The sequence below is a fragment of the Suricata suricatta genome, chromosome 6 (assembly GCF_006229205.1).
Source record: "Suricata suricatta isolate VVHF042 chromosome 6, meerkat_22Aug2017_6uvM2_HiC, whole genome shotgun sequence".
NCBI classification, from domain to species: domain Eukaryota; kingdom Metazoa; phylum Chordata; class Mammalia; order Carnivora; family Herpestidae; genus Suricata; species Suricata suricatta.
This window is the reverse complement of record NC_043705.1, coordinates 19,989,522-20,006,412: the sequence shown is the minus strand read 5'-3', so window position 1 is coordinate 20,006,412 and position 16,891 is coordinate 19,989,522. Positions and strand designations below refer to the sequence as shown.

At 39.2% G+C, this 16,891-nt stretch overlaps 1 protein-coding gene and 1 long non-coding RNA gene across 10 annotated transcripts in view; both read right to left on the bottom strand.

Annotated features, from left to right (window-relative positions):
- The window catches only part of CCDC192 (coiled-coil domain containing 192), a 198,459-nt gene that overhangs the window by 63,916 nt on the left and 117,652 nt on the right, over positions 1-16,891 (bottom strand). The window lies entirely within an intron of this gene.
- LOC115294134 lies at positions 1,397-8,539 on the bottom strand. Its single transcript, XR_003909740.1, has 2 exons — positions 8,461-8,539; positions 1,397-1,519 (listed from the first exon to the last, which is right to left on the bottom strand). It is a non-coding gene; the product is annotated as an uncharacterized LOC115294134 (long non-coding RNA).

Below are 16,891 nucleotides of genomic sequence, written 5' to 3'. Positions count from 1 at the left end.
TATAAAAACTATAAAAAAACTATTTACAATGTTAAAACTAATAAAGTGAGTGCATGACTGAGTGTTTTATACATTGTTGAGTGGCATGACTTTAGTTAATATTGTTACTATTATTGTCTTAGAATCTTTACTCTTTAGAATTTCTGAGATAGTGGTTCTTAATAATGAGTTATTGATTATAAGTCTTGACAGTACTATCTGTTGAATATTAGTAATTTATCTATTCTTTAATTTTCCTATTTTTCTTTTTTAAATTTTTTTATGTTAGCAAAGGGAAAGGGGGAGAAAGAGAGAGAGAGAGAGAGACAGTACCTCAAGCAGCCTCCATGCACAGCATGGAGCCCACCACAGGGCTTGATCCCATGACCCTGGAATCATGACCTGAACCAAAGCCAAGAGTCTGCCACTCAACCCATTAAGCCACCCAGGCACCCTCTTTTCTTCCTCCTTCCCTCCCTTCCTTCCTTCCTTCCTTCCTTTCTCTTTCCTTCCTTCTTTTCTCTTTCCTTCCTTCCTTTCTTTTTTCCTCCCTCCCTTCCTTCCTTCCTTTCTCTTTCCTTCCTTCTTTTCTCTTTCCTTCCTTCTTTCCTTCTTCCTTCCTTCCTTCCTTCCTTCCTTCCTTCCTTCCTTCCTTCCCTCCTTCCTTCCTTCCTTCCTTTCTTTCTTTCTTTCTTTCTTCCTTCCCTCTTCCCTTCTTCCTTCCTTCCTTCCTTCCTTCCTTCCTTCCTTCCTTCCTTTCTTTCTTTCTTTCTTTCTTTCTTTCTTTCTTTCTTTCTTTCTTTCTTTCTTTCTTTCTTTCTTTCTTTCATGTTTATTTTAAGGGAGAGTGTGAGCATGAACAGGGGAGGGGCAGAGAGGGTAAAGGAGAGAGAATCCTAAACAGACTCTACACGCAGCACAGAACCCAATGCAGGGCTCAATCCCACAATCATGAGACCACACCCTGAGCTGATAATGATGTGGACGCTCTACCTGTTGAGTCACTAGGCACTCCTTTTCTTTAACTTTTCAGTTGCTTTAATCTGGTATATATCTGGAAACAAAAGTGGTTTAATAAGGGCCAAAAATCTCAAATCAAGTTACCCCTAAGGAAGTTTGAAGTGCCCAGTTAGGTCCATTGCAAGCAATGTTTGACATTTAGTTTGACCAAAGACATTTAAATGTGTGTGGGAGAAATCACCAGAAATTAAAGCATTCAACTTGGCTGCTAGCTCAAGATGTGATTTACTTTTTTGACTATTTTATTTAAAAAAAAAAAGGATTCACTTGAATATTAGACTAATTGGGCAATATAAATTCAAGTGAATGGAATAAATTCATGAAGCAGACGATGGGAAGTCACACCCATGTAGCACTACTGAGTCACAGAACCGGAACTGATCATGGAAAGTCTGTCTATGTTGATACCAACTACTTTTATCTAGAGCATCAGATAGTGTTTAGTAGTTCAGTTGATACTGCTACTCTAAAAATTCTCTTTTCTTGATTTTCCTCTTCTTGATTTCTTCTCAGCCAGTCACTGTAATAAAGAGGAGGTCATATCATAAGAAAGACTCAGATGACATAGGAAGGATCACTAAAACTGTGTCCTGGCCTCCACTTAGAAAAACCAAGTTCCTCAAGATACTAGAGATACAAAGCAAAGAAAACAGTTGGTAATCAAATAAATTACAAACATATAGTCTTGATGACACCTATAACTATAACCCAGTGATTAAAACTGAACTGCCTTGAAGGTCATTTGCCCATGACCTGCAGGGCAAGGTTACTCTGGTTGTCTGACTGTAAAGGTATCCTGTAGTCTCCTCTCCAATTCTTTTCACATTCATGCTATCTGATGATGTGTATAGAGGATGCATGCATAATAATGACATTTTATCCAGTAATGGTGACATTATAGACTATGTCCATTTGATCACATTCACACACACACACACACACACACACACACACACACACACATTTCCAATACTCTAACAAAATCACTATTTTCTTTTCTCACTGAAAACCTTATAATGTGACGATGTTAGCTTAGTATCTCCCTTGGGATTTTCCTGCAATTTCTGCCCTTCACCACTAAGTCAATGTACCATAAACCTTTAAAGATGACAGAAGAAATAGCAGTGATTTGCCACATCTGAAAAGTTCTGTGCTAAAGTGTCAGTAATGCTCTGTAGAGAGAGTTTTCCACCTGGGGGAAATGGTTTCAACATTAAGCAGTATTTGCCATCTAAGTCCACTTTCTTTCCTCATATACAATGTTCCCCCTGTGACTTCAGTTAAACGTTTTGTCTTGTTTTTCTCCACTATTTAGAGAAGCTGTCTTGTTTTTCTCCACTATTTAGAGAAGCCATATTTCACAGGTAGAGACTAACATATTTATGTTTATATGTATTTCTTTTCAGTATTCCTTAGAACAAAAGAATAATTTCAGAATCTGACCTCATGTGTGAATTGGGTTATACGCATGCAATAAAGGGTTATAAAGCCATAACCCAATAAAGGACATATTAGATGCTTGTGAATACTAGGCAGAGAGTCAGAGAGGGAGGGAAAGGCGTGGTGATTATGTAAACTTTTGCTATGTAGATATTAGCAAGTTTCATATTGCATATTTTAACAAGTCTAGACAAATGTCCTTGTCGTAAAACAGGTCATCAAATATAGATCATTGCTTGGTTTTGTTGGATTCAAGAGTCTAATGTCACTCTTAAGATATTTTCTCCAGTTCCATTAAGAAAGCTAGCAGTGAAAAGACAGCACATGAATCTGGACTCTCAAACAGAAATCTTTAATTATATCTCAAAGTCCTGTCTAGTAGACCTCCAAGCCTGTTCCCATCAACACACCCTCACCTCAGATATGCAAGGATAGTGGGTAGGGAGGGGACTATGTGGACTGGGCTTAAAGCCACTTGTCTCATGTCTTGCTGGTGACTAGTGGTGTCAAAATTTCCCAGAGTCTGAGATTGTAAGATTTAGGAGTAATCAGATGAGTTGTTCATCAACAGATCGAAGATGTCCCAAGGTGGACAAATGGTGAGTTGTCTATTCTGGCCCTGAACCAGAAGAAGTTCAGGAGCCATATTTGATCAGTTTTGCTTTAGAAAGGAACTTCCAGGCCATTGTTAGTAGTAATTGGAACACGTTTGTACTGATAGGAAAACACTCATATTTGGAAATATCAGACCCCCAGAAAAATACATTCTTAGTATGTCCTGGACTGAATCTGATCTCCATCCCCAGATAAGAATACAGCTGACCCAAAGCCAGACAAACTTCTGTAAAACTAAAATTAAGGAGATACACAAGAAATAAATCTTTTTAACAGTCTGAAAGAATGAATAGATAAATCATCTGCTCCCTAATTTTGTTCATGTACCACATATCCAAGTCCAAGCTGACTTCTACTTGCTTTAACTTCAATTCTATAGGCCCTTATGTAAACTGACGATATCAGTTAGTGAGTCTTGGGTTTTCAATTGAAGACATTTCTTTTTTTCTTTTTAATTGTGGCAAAAAGCCACATGGCATGAAATTGACCATCATAACCATTTCTAAATGTACTTAAGTGTGCTAGATGTATGCACATTGTTGTCCAATCAACCTCTAGAACTTTTTTCTTAAAAACTGAGACTCTGCACCTATTAAATAACAGCTCACCATTTTCCCTCTTTTCAGACCCTGGAAACCACCATTCTACTTTTTTTGCTGTAAATTTGACTACTCTCATACCTCATATAAATGGAATCATATAATGTTTATCTTTTGGTGACTTATTTCACTTAGTCTAATGTCCTCAAGATTCATCCATGTTGTAGCATATGACAGGATTTTGTTCCTTTTTTTTTTTTTCTTTTAAGTAGGCTCCATGCCCAATATGGGACTCCTTCTTTTTTAGGGCTGAATAATATTTCATTGTATGTCTATAATGAATTTTGCTTGTCTCTTCATCTGTTTATGGACATGTGGGTTGCCTACAATTTTTGGCTCTTGTATGGAATACATTCCTTGAAATAGTAATAATAGCTATACAATAATCACAGTACTTAACTTTTTAGGTGAACTGAAACTTTTAATCTTTTCATTACACATTGCATTTTCGTTTCCTAAAAATGTTTACTTTTGTTGTTACTGTCAACCAACCACATTGGTTCTAAAGTGGAAAGATATTTAGAAGCCATCTGAGGTCTTACTAAATTATTTTGGTAAGACAATTTCTATCATAGATTTCTAAATTAGAAATCTAATCCTTTCCAATCCTAAAATCACTACTTTTGTGTCTGACATTAGGTCTCTCTTTCTTCCTTCCTTCCTTCCTTCCTTCCTTCCTTCCTTCCTTCCTTTCTTTCTTTCTTTCTTTCTTTCTTTCTTTCTTTCTTTCTTTCTTTCTTTCTTTCTTTCTTTCTTTCTTCATGAAGGAAAGGTCTATACTAGTATCATTATGACTTAAAATTCTTTTACTCAGAAATGGAAAATTCCACTGGCAGACAAACAGGCCTGGAGTAATTAAGCATACGCAATTCAAGAAAACAATAACCTAAGAAATGGGTAAAATTTGATAGATATCCAGTGGCTGTTAGAAAAGAAACACAGAGGAGAAGGTTATTACCAGAGAAGCCAGGTCAGTGGTGAGCCTCTCTTCATTCACTGACCTTTCAGAAGGGAACTGTTAAGGCTTCCTCTCTTGTTTTGTACTTTGACATCTGCACATCAGATCTATTTGAGAAGCTCTTGAGCTCAGCTCCAGCTTCTCACCAGGCCTACTCAGTCAAAACTTGAGAGAATTTGGATGTAGGCAGGGCAATGCAGCTTTGAGGCTTTTTGGTTGGTTCTGATATGCACATCTATAAAGGTCAACCAGAGGAGTATCTACAGACAAGAGCCAGGTGCTGTTTACAAAGGCAGTATGAGTCTCCTAAGGACTTCTCTGTGTTATATGCATAAGGCAGACATGAGTGTGAGCTGGGGAAAAGGGGACAACAGAAGAACTCCAGAAAGATGGAGAAAACTCCAGAAAGGTGCAGATGTGGGCGATTTCTATGGAGGCTTAGTCTATGTAAGATGTCTGCTATTTTTTGGTAGATGGCCAATTTCAACTGTAGAAGGAAAGGAATTAATTGGAGCAAAGGACTATCAGGTTCTAGAAATAATACTATGGCATGGCAGTGCAGTTATGGAATTTGTGGGGTATATACGCTTTCTTCCTTAGGGTAAATCTGAAGAGATGGTAATCACAATACCACACTGCAACTAAGCCATTTGAACCTCCAGCACTCTTTCTCTCTCTGACTTGGAAAAACAAAAATAAAAACAAAAACCTCAGTCTTTCTGATTCTTATTTCTCACCCCTAAGTCCTTTGGAACTTTTTTCAGGTCACACAACGAAGGAAAGTTCCTGTCCCTGCTTTCACACTCATTGCATTGTTCAAAGTTATTTGAATGACTTTCATAAGCTTCAAAGAGATCTAGCAGGAAAATTCTAAGTCTTGTTCCCATTTCTGTCAACAACACAGTAATCTGAGGCGAGTGCCTGATGTTCACTTTTTCTAATGACAAATGGAATTTTTTAAACTACCTTGGGGTTTACATATGAATGAATTAACTCATCCTGATTAAATGCTCTGAACCTCGAATGTTTAAAACGAGGTGGGGAACAGAGACAATGTAAAGGATATTTCAAGAAAATATATATTTTTTTAGCTTTAAAATCACTTTTATATTTCTTGTATAAAAGTAACTCAAGATGTTTAAAAAAGGTAACTCATGCTTCTCAAATGCTTTAAATCCCTTGATAATCCCTGTATGCACTTAATGCGTGCGCACACACACACACACACACACACAGCGCCAGAAAAAAAATAATTGTCATTTCTCCGGCCTAAAATATCTCAAAGATCTTTAAGAGCTAGCCAAATTTTGTCCATTATGGGGGGAAATTTCTATAAGACTTCAAAGTACTTCAAGATATTCCAATATATGAAAAGGAGAAATGTAACATAGTCTAAAAAGGTTTGGTGTGAAATGTAGTTACTATCAAGTCTTTGCTCATTTGTAGTATTTCAGTTTTTTTTTTAATATTGCAAACTGGAATCACATTGCATATTTTTAAGGAGAGAACATATATAGTGTATCTAATTGTTTCTTTATTACTTTTCTCAATCTCTTTATTTTTCATTAGGACTGTTATTACTATTTTCTATGATAGAGAAAATGGGGGGAAAACTGTGAGTTAAATAAAGAATTATACTAGAAATGGTATTTCTACCACCCTGGCAGAGCCAAGAGAGCATATCCTTGAGAGTTGAAGATTTCTACTGGACTGATCCCAATTTTCCAAGCACATAATCTACTAAAAAACTTTTTAGATGAAGATTTTTGAGGCTGTGTTTTCTTGACCAGGTTAAACATTCCAAAGCAGATAAACATTTAAAAGAGAATCCAGCTCATTAGTAGAGCTGTTTTTCTGTGATCTCAATAATTTATTTTTGTTCAACAAACATTGTGTTATGTGCCAGCCTCTGAGGCAGATTTTGGGAATAGAAAGATAAAGCATAATCCCTTCTCTTTGGAAGCTCTTGTCTTGAGAGAGAGACAAGCATATTAACTTATAGTATATTGTTTTGTGGCAGAGCAGGTATAGAGTCCTCTGGGTGCAGAGAGGAGGGAGTCTTTAGCCCTCCCTTGGGGGAGGTGGTCAAAGACAGTTTCCTAGGGGAGATATTGCATGAAAGAAAGAGGTACAGAACAAGGTCATTTCAGTATGCATAAGACTAGTATTCAGAAACATTGTCTATATAGGAAACTTCATGATGTCAAGTTCAAGATATGGAGATAAAAAGCAGGAGACATATAGTCTAGAAAACAGATGAGCGTTTATATGGTTCTAGGAAGTTTGGGCTTTATCTTGTAGCAAATGTAAGCATTTTAGGCTTGGTGAAATCACCCTGGTGGTATGAGGTACGTACAGTTTTAAGAGACAGTGTCTACATGCAGGAATGTCAGTTATGAAAACATTTCAGTGGTTCAAGTAAATGGGGGAGTGAAAGACAAGAATATTCAGGAAGTAAATTGAATCTGAGTGATTGGCTATATATTTGTGGGGTGGTGAGGGTAGGAGAGAGGGGAAAATGAAAGTTTTGGGCTCCATAATGGTGTGATTTTCAAACTTCATGTATGATTTCCAAACTCTAGTATCTATAAGATTTACCTAATGAGTCTGTTAAGAATGGCAGTCAAGACTGTTGGTCAAGATGACAGACAGGATTGATTTGGGGAGACACTTTTCCCACACAAGCCATGTGGTAACACAGAACAATACTACAGATCTAAACACATACATTAAAAGCCTGAAAGGAGAAATGTGCACTGTGTATTAAAAATGCAGTGGAAACTCAAAGCAAGTAATCTTGAATCAGAGTGGAAATGAAGCAGGCTACAGGGGTATTGTAAGCCGACCTCAGCCTTAGGGGTGGCAGTTTTCATGGTCGTTTAGGAATAGAGTTAACCCTCATAAGCCATCTGCCTAAAAGGGGCTGGCATAGGGCTGCCCTTCTCCCGCATGCAAACCTGAACTAGAAAGAGGCTTTTCACTTGGCAAAAATGGCTAAAAATACATTCCTCCTCAATTCGGGGACATCTTATGCATTCAGGAAAGACATCCTGGAGAAATTTGCATCTCAAATCCATGTTGTGTATGGCTTGGGTTCTGATTCATATTTATCTTGTCATATAGAAACCATTAGCCAAAAATATATTTTAAAATTGTTCAGAATTAGTGAAACATGAAGAGAGGCAAACTTGGAATGGTGTATTAGGAGCTCCCATGGAAACAATTCCTACTAAAGATAAGCTCACAGACTAAAATTACAAAGCACAGACGGTGACTCCCTGCAGTGAAAGAAAATGAGAGGTTATACAAGAAACAGAGGAACCATACCCAGGAACTCTTCATAATGGAGGAATCTGAAAGGGTTTTAATGTCCAAAAATAATTTTAAAAATCATATGATAAGAATAAAGGATTATTGGGAAAAAGAACAAGTATGTAAAAGAACCAGGTAAAAATTTGAAAATAAAAATCATGGAAAATATATGTGGTAAACCATAGAATAGATAAAGTAGATTAAGGACCTAGGACATTTGTAGACAATATAGGGGAAATGGGGAGAATCTACAGAAGTGAAGAGATAGAAAATATGGAAGAATTGTAAGAGATGTAGAGTATGGAAAAGAGATTGCTAAGTGTAAGATGTTTTCCAAAAAGAAGGACAAGAGAATGATGTAAATTTTATATGTGAGATAATAGTTGAGGTAAATATGTGAGGAGAAATTTCCAAAAATGAAGAAAGACATTATTTCCCAGACTTACAAATTACATTGAGTTCTAGAAGAAAAAGCTTAAAATGGTCATCTTGGGTCTGTCCTATTCCCAGAGATTATAATTTACAAACAAGCATTACCACAAATCTTTGTAACTTTCAGTATCCTGGCACACCTGGAACCCATTCTCAGAATGCACCGTACTCAGGCACTCCAGTGGGTAATCTGTGGGATAGAGCAATAGCTCAGTCATGTGGGCTCAAGGCAAATCATTTTAACTGGAAGCTATGTGGTCATATTCAAATGTTGACAGGAAGGTGGTAGTTGAGAGGAGTGGTTTAAATGTATCAGAAAATAGTGAATCATTGATATTCTAAGTTTCCTGAGATTGAATCCCAAACTAGTTGTTGGCCCAGAAGAACTAGTGTTGGCCCAGAAGAAGTAGGGAGGCCTATGTGTGTGGTGGTAAGGAAGCTAGAGTTCTGTCTGATAACATTTCTAGGATATATTTTTTTAATTTTTATGTTTATTTATGTTTGAGAGAGAGGGGGAGAGAGAGAGAGAATGAGAGAGAGCAAGAGAGAACAGGGAAGAGGCAGAGAGAGGGAGACACAGAATCCAAAGCAGACGCCAGGCTCTGAGCTGTCAGCACAGAGTCTGATGTGGGGCTCAAACCCATGAACCGTGAGATCATGACCTGAGCTGAAGTCAGATGCTTAACTGACTGAGCCACCCAGGTGCCCCATCTAGGAAAATTTTTAGCTTGATGTGAAGCACTCTCCATCTTCATCTCTGCTCAACAGAGCGGTGTGATTTTTAAACTTCAAGTACTTTCCATCCTCATCTCTGCTCAACAATCTTCTTTATAAACCCTTAAGAACCACTGTAAATACAAAAGGCATTTACTGCTGAGAAACCTGGAGAAAATCAGACTGCAAAACAGGCAGGCCACAAGGGAGGCTTTACAGCAGCCAGCACAACCAAACTCGCTGGCAGAACTAGGCTAGAGTCCTAGGCAGCCCCCACTTACAAAGCCTTTACTGTGGCGCTGTGTGTTGCATGCTTCCTACAGCTCCTGCTATTCCTGCCTCTGCTGCTTTGGAAACTGGAATTTGCTCCTGCTCTGAAGAATTTTCCCTGCCCTTTTCTGTGCATCTCCACCCCCGGTCCACAGTCCAAGGAATGTGCACATGATTGGTCATATTCCTTCACCCTGGCTGCAAGGGGGCCCAGAAAGTTATTTGGCCTGCTGCACCTGGTGGGCTCTGTTTCTCTTGAAGATCTTTGTAGTGGAGAATTCCCCCATTGTAGGAAAGGGGATCAGAATTCTAAGCAGCTCAAAATGCCCCCCAAGATTGCTACTGAATCCCATGGAGTGCCTATGTGGGAAATAAGTAAAAAATGCCCATGGAGGGAGCTACGTCTTTGTGCATCAGCTGGTGGAGTATCTTTGAATGAAAATTTTTTTTTAGTTTTTAATGTTTGTTTATTTTTGAGAGAGAGAAACAGTGAGCAGGGAAAGATCAGAGAGAGAGGGAGACACAGAATCCAAAGCAGGCTTCAGGCACCGAGCCCAATGCGGGGCTCTAATGCACGGATAATGAAATCTTGACCAGAGTTGAAGTTGGATGTTTAACTGACTGAGCCACCCAAGTGCCTCTGAATGCATTTTTTTAAGTGTTCGTGCCTCTAGAAGGATCCTTTCCTGAGCCAAGGTGTTCAGCTAGATAAGCAGAATGTAACTGGAAGATAGTCCCCACATGCCCTTTAGCTGGGCATCCTTGTTCACAGCATAACCTCCCCAACTGAATGTAATGTTCTTCAAGGCTCTGTATGTGCCAAAGACAAAGAGATTAAATGTGATCACAAAACCTTATGCACAGAAACGTCAGGTTTAGGTGGCAGCACTGATCCCAAACTGTATAATCAGTAAGACCTTTATTGTACATCCATCCTTAGAGCTGTACACTAATGCTTACAGTCACTTGGCAGATGTTATCAGAAAGGGCAGATAAATTCACCTTCCTTTGTTTTTTCTTTTGTTGTTGGTATTTTCCAGGTCCTGATCTGAGTGAGTGCAGAAATCTGGCCAAGTATGATAAATCCAAGTGGTCTTGTTTTCACTCAAGATTTGAAGGGTCTTATTTGAGTTTTCTGAGTCTGTGGTGACACAATCTTCTTCACAAGGAATTTTGTTATCCTAGGAAACTCTGAGCTGTCAATTGATTCAGTCCAGGAAACAGGACTGACTTTAGGAAAATGTATACTGAGAAGCTGAAGATGTGTTTCCACTCCCTCCACTTTCTATGTCTCCCCGCCTCTCATGGGTCTTATGCATCTATAAACCAAGTTCGGTATAAATTAACTATTCCATGGGCTGGCTGGACTTTTTGTGACTGCCCTAGTTGACAGTGGGCCCCTGCCAGTGAGCCTGATGCAGTCAGTACCCAGCTGCTGTAGGCTGTGGCTGGCCTGGAAGGGCACGCAGGTGAAATTGTAGCTAGAAATTCTGTCTCTAGTACTAGGGCACAGTAGGGTAATGTATATTTAATTTCAACTCAATTCAAGGCAAGATGTAGGATTTCTAATGTTTAATCAGAAGCCTTTATCTCTGGATATGTGGTAAATTATTCCTATTGTATATTCTGTATTCCATGTGAAATTTACATAACTGGAGTTACTCCGGTTTAAACCATGGATACCGCTTTTCCTCCCAAGATGAAGTAAGTGCCTCTGAAGTAATAATGAGAGTTGACATCTCTTCAGTGTTTTCTCTGTCAGGTGGAGACTTCTTCTCTTAGCATTGTTATTTTACACTTGAAGATCCTGGTGCACAGAAGAGTAGCTAATGGGAGTGGTAAAGCTTAGGTTTAAGAGGTCGTTTCTACTAAGTGTTAGGGGTTGGTTTTCAACCCCAAAAGGCTAGCTCAAGGTCTGGACTCTTAATTGCTATGCCAGATTGACTCTAGGAAAGAAAGCACCTGAGGGGCTTTTTGGGAAGAAGGGATGAAGGCTAATGAAGGTGAGTTCAGGTGTTGGGTAGCCAAAGAATGTGTGGTAAACACGGACAAAGAAAAGGACAGACTGGAAATAGAAAAACCTCTGGGAACTAGGGGATTCAGAGTTCACTGTCAAGTCGACTTTCCAGTTGACTGAACTCTGCTCTAGCCCACCTGTTGTGAAGTTGTGTGATGAGACTCAGAACAAAGGACTGGGAGTGTGTGACCATGTGGAGGACTTACTACAGGACACTGCTACCTAGAGATGCTTCCTCAACTGTAATCACAAGTAAAAGCCAAGTGTGTGCTCAGGAGCAGCCAGGGTGAGGTGACTGAGCAGTCACTGAGCACTTTGGCTATCAAATGTAGGAGAGAAGACAATCCACTTAAAATAGCAAAGAATAAAAGATACTTGTTTTATTTTACAGGCAAGTAAGTAAAGGAAAACCAATTACACTGGGTATGTTTTCCTTCTAAGTGAAAGCCCCTGTGTTCTGTTCATCAGTTAAAAATAAAACACAGCTAAAAAAGTCAGACTTTCCTCCGTCACTTCTCTTACTTGCTATGTTTTGACCCTTTGGTAAAGATGTCAAACTCAGGTCCTGATGAGCCTCAGTACTGGCTCCAGAATATCTAGTCTAGAGGCTTTGAGGACAGTAATCCAGATGGTGCCTTTGGCCAGGACACTGGTCTAGGTCAGTTTGTATAGAAAGCACACTCTTTTAGCTCATGTTTTTTTATGGGGGGGGGGGTTGGGGGATGAGGAAACTACTCCCCAACCCACGATGATAAGCATACCGTGGAAGGAATGTCTTTAGTTTCCCACTGGCTTCCCACAAATCTTCACAAATATGGTCAGCACATGTGTATTAATGCAGGTTACCTGAAGACAAATCCTATTTCATGTTTCCTGACCAGCTACTAATGTTCTGCCTATGGATAACTTATTCACTTGAACGCTTAATGGGCCTTTTTCCTGGCACACAACCATGATACATTTACTGAAGCACCTACCATTCCCATTAAGACCCCATTCCATTCTGAATCTCAATTTCTAATAAGGAAACCATGGGATGCTTAAGGAGTTAGAGATATAGGGTCTCATGCAAGGAGCAATTTCATAAACATAGTTTATGCATCAAAACATTTAAGGGTGTTAATTTTCCTTTCACAAACGGTATGCCAGCTTACATTCTTGCAAGCTATTTAAGAGTGCTCATCTCCTAGCCTACGTCTTTTTTATTTTTATAAGTTTCAGTTTATTCATTTAAGTAATCTCTGCATCCATCATGGGGCTTGAATTCATCAGTGTTGAGATCAAGAGTCTCATGCTCTTCCAACTGAACCAGGTGTTTTTTAATTTTTATTTATTTTTAAACATTTTTGTTTATTTTTGGGAGACAGAGAGAGAGAGTGCATAAGCAGGGGAGAGGCAGAGAGAGAGGGAGACACAGAATCCGGAGCAGATTCCAGGCTCTGAGCTGTCAACCCAGAGCCTGATGTGGGACTTGACCTCATGAACCACAAGATCATGACTTGAGCTGAGGTCAGATGCTTGACTGACTGAGTCACCCAGGTGTCCCTCCCCATCCTGTTTTCTAAATCAAACTTGTATACTTTGCCAATGGACATGAAAGAGTTATTTTGGCTTATTTAAACTAATTATAAAGTAAAATAGTCTAACTGCTTATATTTTATGTCCATTTATTATACTGGGTTTAAATATTAATTTTAATTTGCCATTTTCTCTTAATCTTATATCACTACTATTGTTACATACCTTAATAAAAAGGGTTGTTTCTTTTTTTTTTTTTGAGCAATATCATCAGTCTTAAAATAGTATCTAATTAGTTACTACATGAAATTCAAGTGACAAAGTCCATTGGAAGATGAATTAATAATGGTTGGAAACTGTGAAGAATAATTGTGATTTTATCATGTGAGCTAGATCTCAGCAAAGCTAGCAGTATGAGGAAATTTTATAAAATTTTCAAAATATGGGTCAGTTCTGTATGGCAAAAGTGCAAAATGGAAAGAGACAAAACCCAAAGTGTAGCAAGGGGTTAGAGTTTGCAAACTCTGAAAGGCCACTCTAAGGAAATTTATTCTGTAGAAAATAATGGGTCCTATTTTTAGTCAGTGAATGGATATTTGGTAATAACACTGGGCCAGCAAGGGGGGGCGGTCGGGGAATTTGGGTCAGTGAACCTAAATATAGGACCAATGCAATAATCGAGTTGAGAAATGATGAAGGCCTGCACAGAGCAGGACTGTGGGAATGCTGGAAGGGGAAAGTGTTGATCAAGCTTTTCCCAAGATAACACTGACAGGACATAGGAACCAGCTAGTCCTAGAAATGAGGCGTGGCAGACGGGAGGTTTACGGGTCTTTCCCTGTTTTGTCACTTTTGTTGACTAGGTAGATGGCAACACCATTCACTGAAATAAGTAACATAGAGAAATATCAGATTCTTTTGTGGGGGTGAAGGTGTGGGGCACTGAGAATGGGTACAAAGTGAGACCCATTTTGACTCTAAGGTACTTATAGGAGATCAAGGGGAATGCTTAGCCTTATTTAATGTATTCATTCATTGAACAGATACTGGAATGCCTACTTATCCAGGTTCTGTTCTAGGTTCTGGGATACTATTGTCGAGAAGACAAAGTCCTGGCGTGTACAGTGGTTATACCCCCACGAAAGTAGCTACAGTATTAATTTCAGAAGCACAGGGAATGTATTTTACTCCCTGTGTAGACTGAGGTACATGGAAGCCTTTTGTATAGGTAATATGTATAGCACATATATGTCCCTTTTGACTTAGCATATTTTTAGTATATTAAAATGTTAAGGAGATGTATAGTTTTATTTTTTTTTAATTATATGCTGCTGCTTACCCATCTGTTTATCTCTTTGAAATGTGGTTTTACTCAGCAGTGAAATCCTCATTTATTACAAAGTTCATATAGAAAACTGGGAAACGCATTATAATGATTTGTTCGATGACAGTCTTCAGAAAATCAGAGGTTAAACATAACCTACCGAAGCCTCATTTTTTCTTATTTGTTAAGTAACGGGATTGACTGCACATATGATTGCAAATCCTACCTCCCTGAGCTCAGGTGAGTGTGGCTCCATGTCCTGTCACTTTAGCTCTCTTTTCAGTATTCTCCACAACTTTCCTCTATCATTGCATGCTTCCTTTGGTCCTTGTCCCTCTGGGACCAGCATCAGTGCTTCTGAGTTCTGTGGGACAAGAACTTCCCCACCTTGCATTTTAATGACACTCCATACTCTTGGTTTCTAGTATCAGTGAGTTCTCAAAATAGCCTAACAGTCCTTCAGAGCCTTTCTGCAGTTTGCTCTCATTTCCAACAGCGTCCAGGTTAGGCTCTCTTTACTATTCACAAATCTCCTAAACAGATTGATCTATTTTCACTCTCCATGGATGACTTTGCCCATCTGTTACACAGAGAAAAGAAAAAACTCACTCAAGGAAACTACTGAGATAGGAGGTGCCTCAAATTCAGGTTCCAAAGTCCACGGTTACTTGCTTTGGCGTCCATCCCTCCCTCCTTACCTTGCAGTCACAGAGGACGAGGTGCCCTCTGTCTGTACATAGCTCATCCCTCCCATTGCCTTTATGGGCTCTGGATCCCATCTCTTCCCACCTTCACAGGGAATCTTCCTGTCTTCTGTGTTCCTTCTCCCACATCTTCATACGATCCCTCTGTAGGATCATCCTTAAAAGCTATAAATATGTATAATATTTCCCTCTCTTAAAAACCAATTAACAAATGAACCATCTTATTCATCCCACATCCCCCTCCAGCTGTCACCTTCTATTTTCTTCCACAACCAAATTTCTTGACAGGCCCACGCTTACTATTTCTACTCATCATCTCCCACTCACTCCTCAACCCTCTCCAGAATGGTTGCACAATCCATGACCCATCCACAGGTGTTCCACAGTATGTGAAAATATATCTCACTGGTTGAATGAGATGAAATATCCCTGGTTACTTTCAGATTTAAAAAAATTGACATGATTCTAAGTTAATAAGGTTGTTCTGTATAAAGTATACAAGAACATCATTCTTCCTTGGGGACAATTTACATTTGTCCCAAATACTCCATTGCATTCTTTTACCTAAAGTGTTTCTTCTCTCTGAACTGTTCATTTAATGAAATTCAAAGTGGTGGGGGAAAGACTCTCCTTTGATAGAGCAGATTTTCACTGAAAAATGACTCCATTCCATAGACTCAGTATTTTGAAGTAAATGTAGAAATGGAGTTAAAATATAGATGGTTAAAATTGCTTTCAACCTTAAGCGGTTACCTCTCCAGTAGAAGTCACTGCCAGCCACAGATAGGCTGGCAGGATATTCTTATTTTGCACTAAGGTGATTTTCCCCAACAGAACAAGGCTGAAACATGTAGGTATATAGAAAGAGTCTGCTGGTCATATATGCAATGACTTATGTGTCCTCATTGCAGCTGGATCCCAAATGCAATCTTTCTTATGATCTGTGTGCAAACACCATGCATCCCTGAGGAATAACACACTTGCTAAACCAAGAAGTCCTAGACAGGTCCCATGGTTTCTTTGGATGATAGTGGCTATTCCTTAAAGTGAAAACTTCTTTTCTGCTTTGCTTGGACATTGGTGCTCACTTGTTTTACTCTGAAAGTGGTCTTTTCAAGTCAGGCCAACTCCTTCTTAGTATCTTGGGGGTTATTTACCTTCCACACATAACCCTTCTTAAGAACAGAGAAAAGCAGTGGAATCTTGCTGTCTTCAAAGAACCACAGAGAATAGGGTGGTACCATTTGGTTTAAAAATAATAAACAAATAACAAAAGCCAGTGCCCTGTGAAATGATGGCACAAGGCCCTATGTGACCACAAACATTACTTCCTCCTGCCTTCCCAGGGCCCTTGGTATTTTAAGAGCACCTGCTGACGGTATCAGCTGGCAGAATATCGCTGGCACTGCATGGTACGAAACAACAAAGGAACAAACATAGGGCACTGTTGGCCTGGCGGCTCGGCAGTCTGCCACCATGAATGGACAAAGAGTGGCCACGCCATCCACATCCTGCTGTGTTCCCAAAACATCTCACTGGTCTGCCACACAGCCTTTCCTCCCCAACCTTTGTCTCTGCAAGAAGGAAACCCAGCCTAGCACTGGGCATTAAAGATCCACTGGCTTACTTAGAATGACCCGGGGAAGAACAGACACCCTTACAGGGTAGGGTGAACATACCAAAAACCAAAACAAAACAAAGCAAAACAACCCCCCCAAGATAACAAAAAACAAAAACAACATCTTAAATTAAATCAAACCCTTAATCTGGCTGGGACTTGGCCTCCATCATATTTAAGGCACAGGTTGCTTGTTTTTGACAGTTTAGTTGGTAATCTGTGACATCTGTTCCTAAAAACACCTTTCTAATCTGTCACAATCTTTAAATCTTTACTACTCCATTAAGTTGTTTAATCTATTTTGAAAATAAGACTTTGAGGCACCCAGAGATGATGTGATTATACTAGTGGCTTCAGATATAAAATGTCAC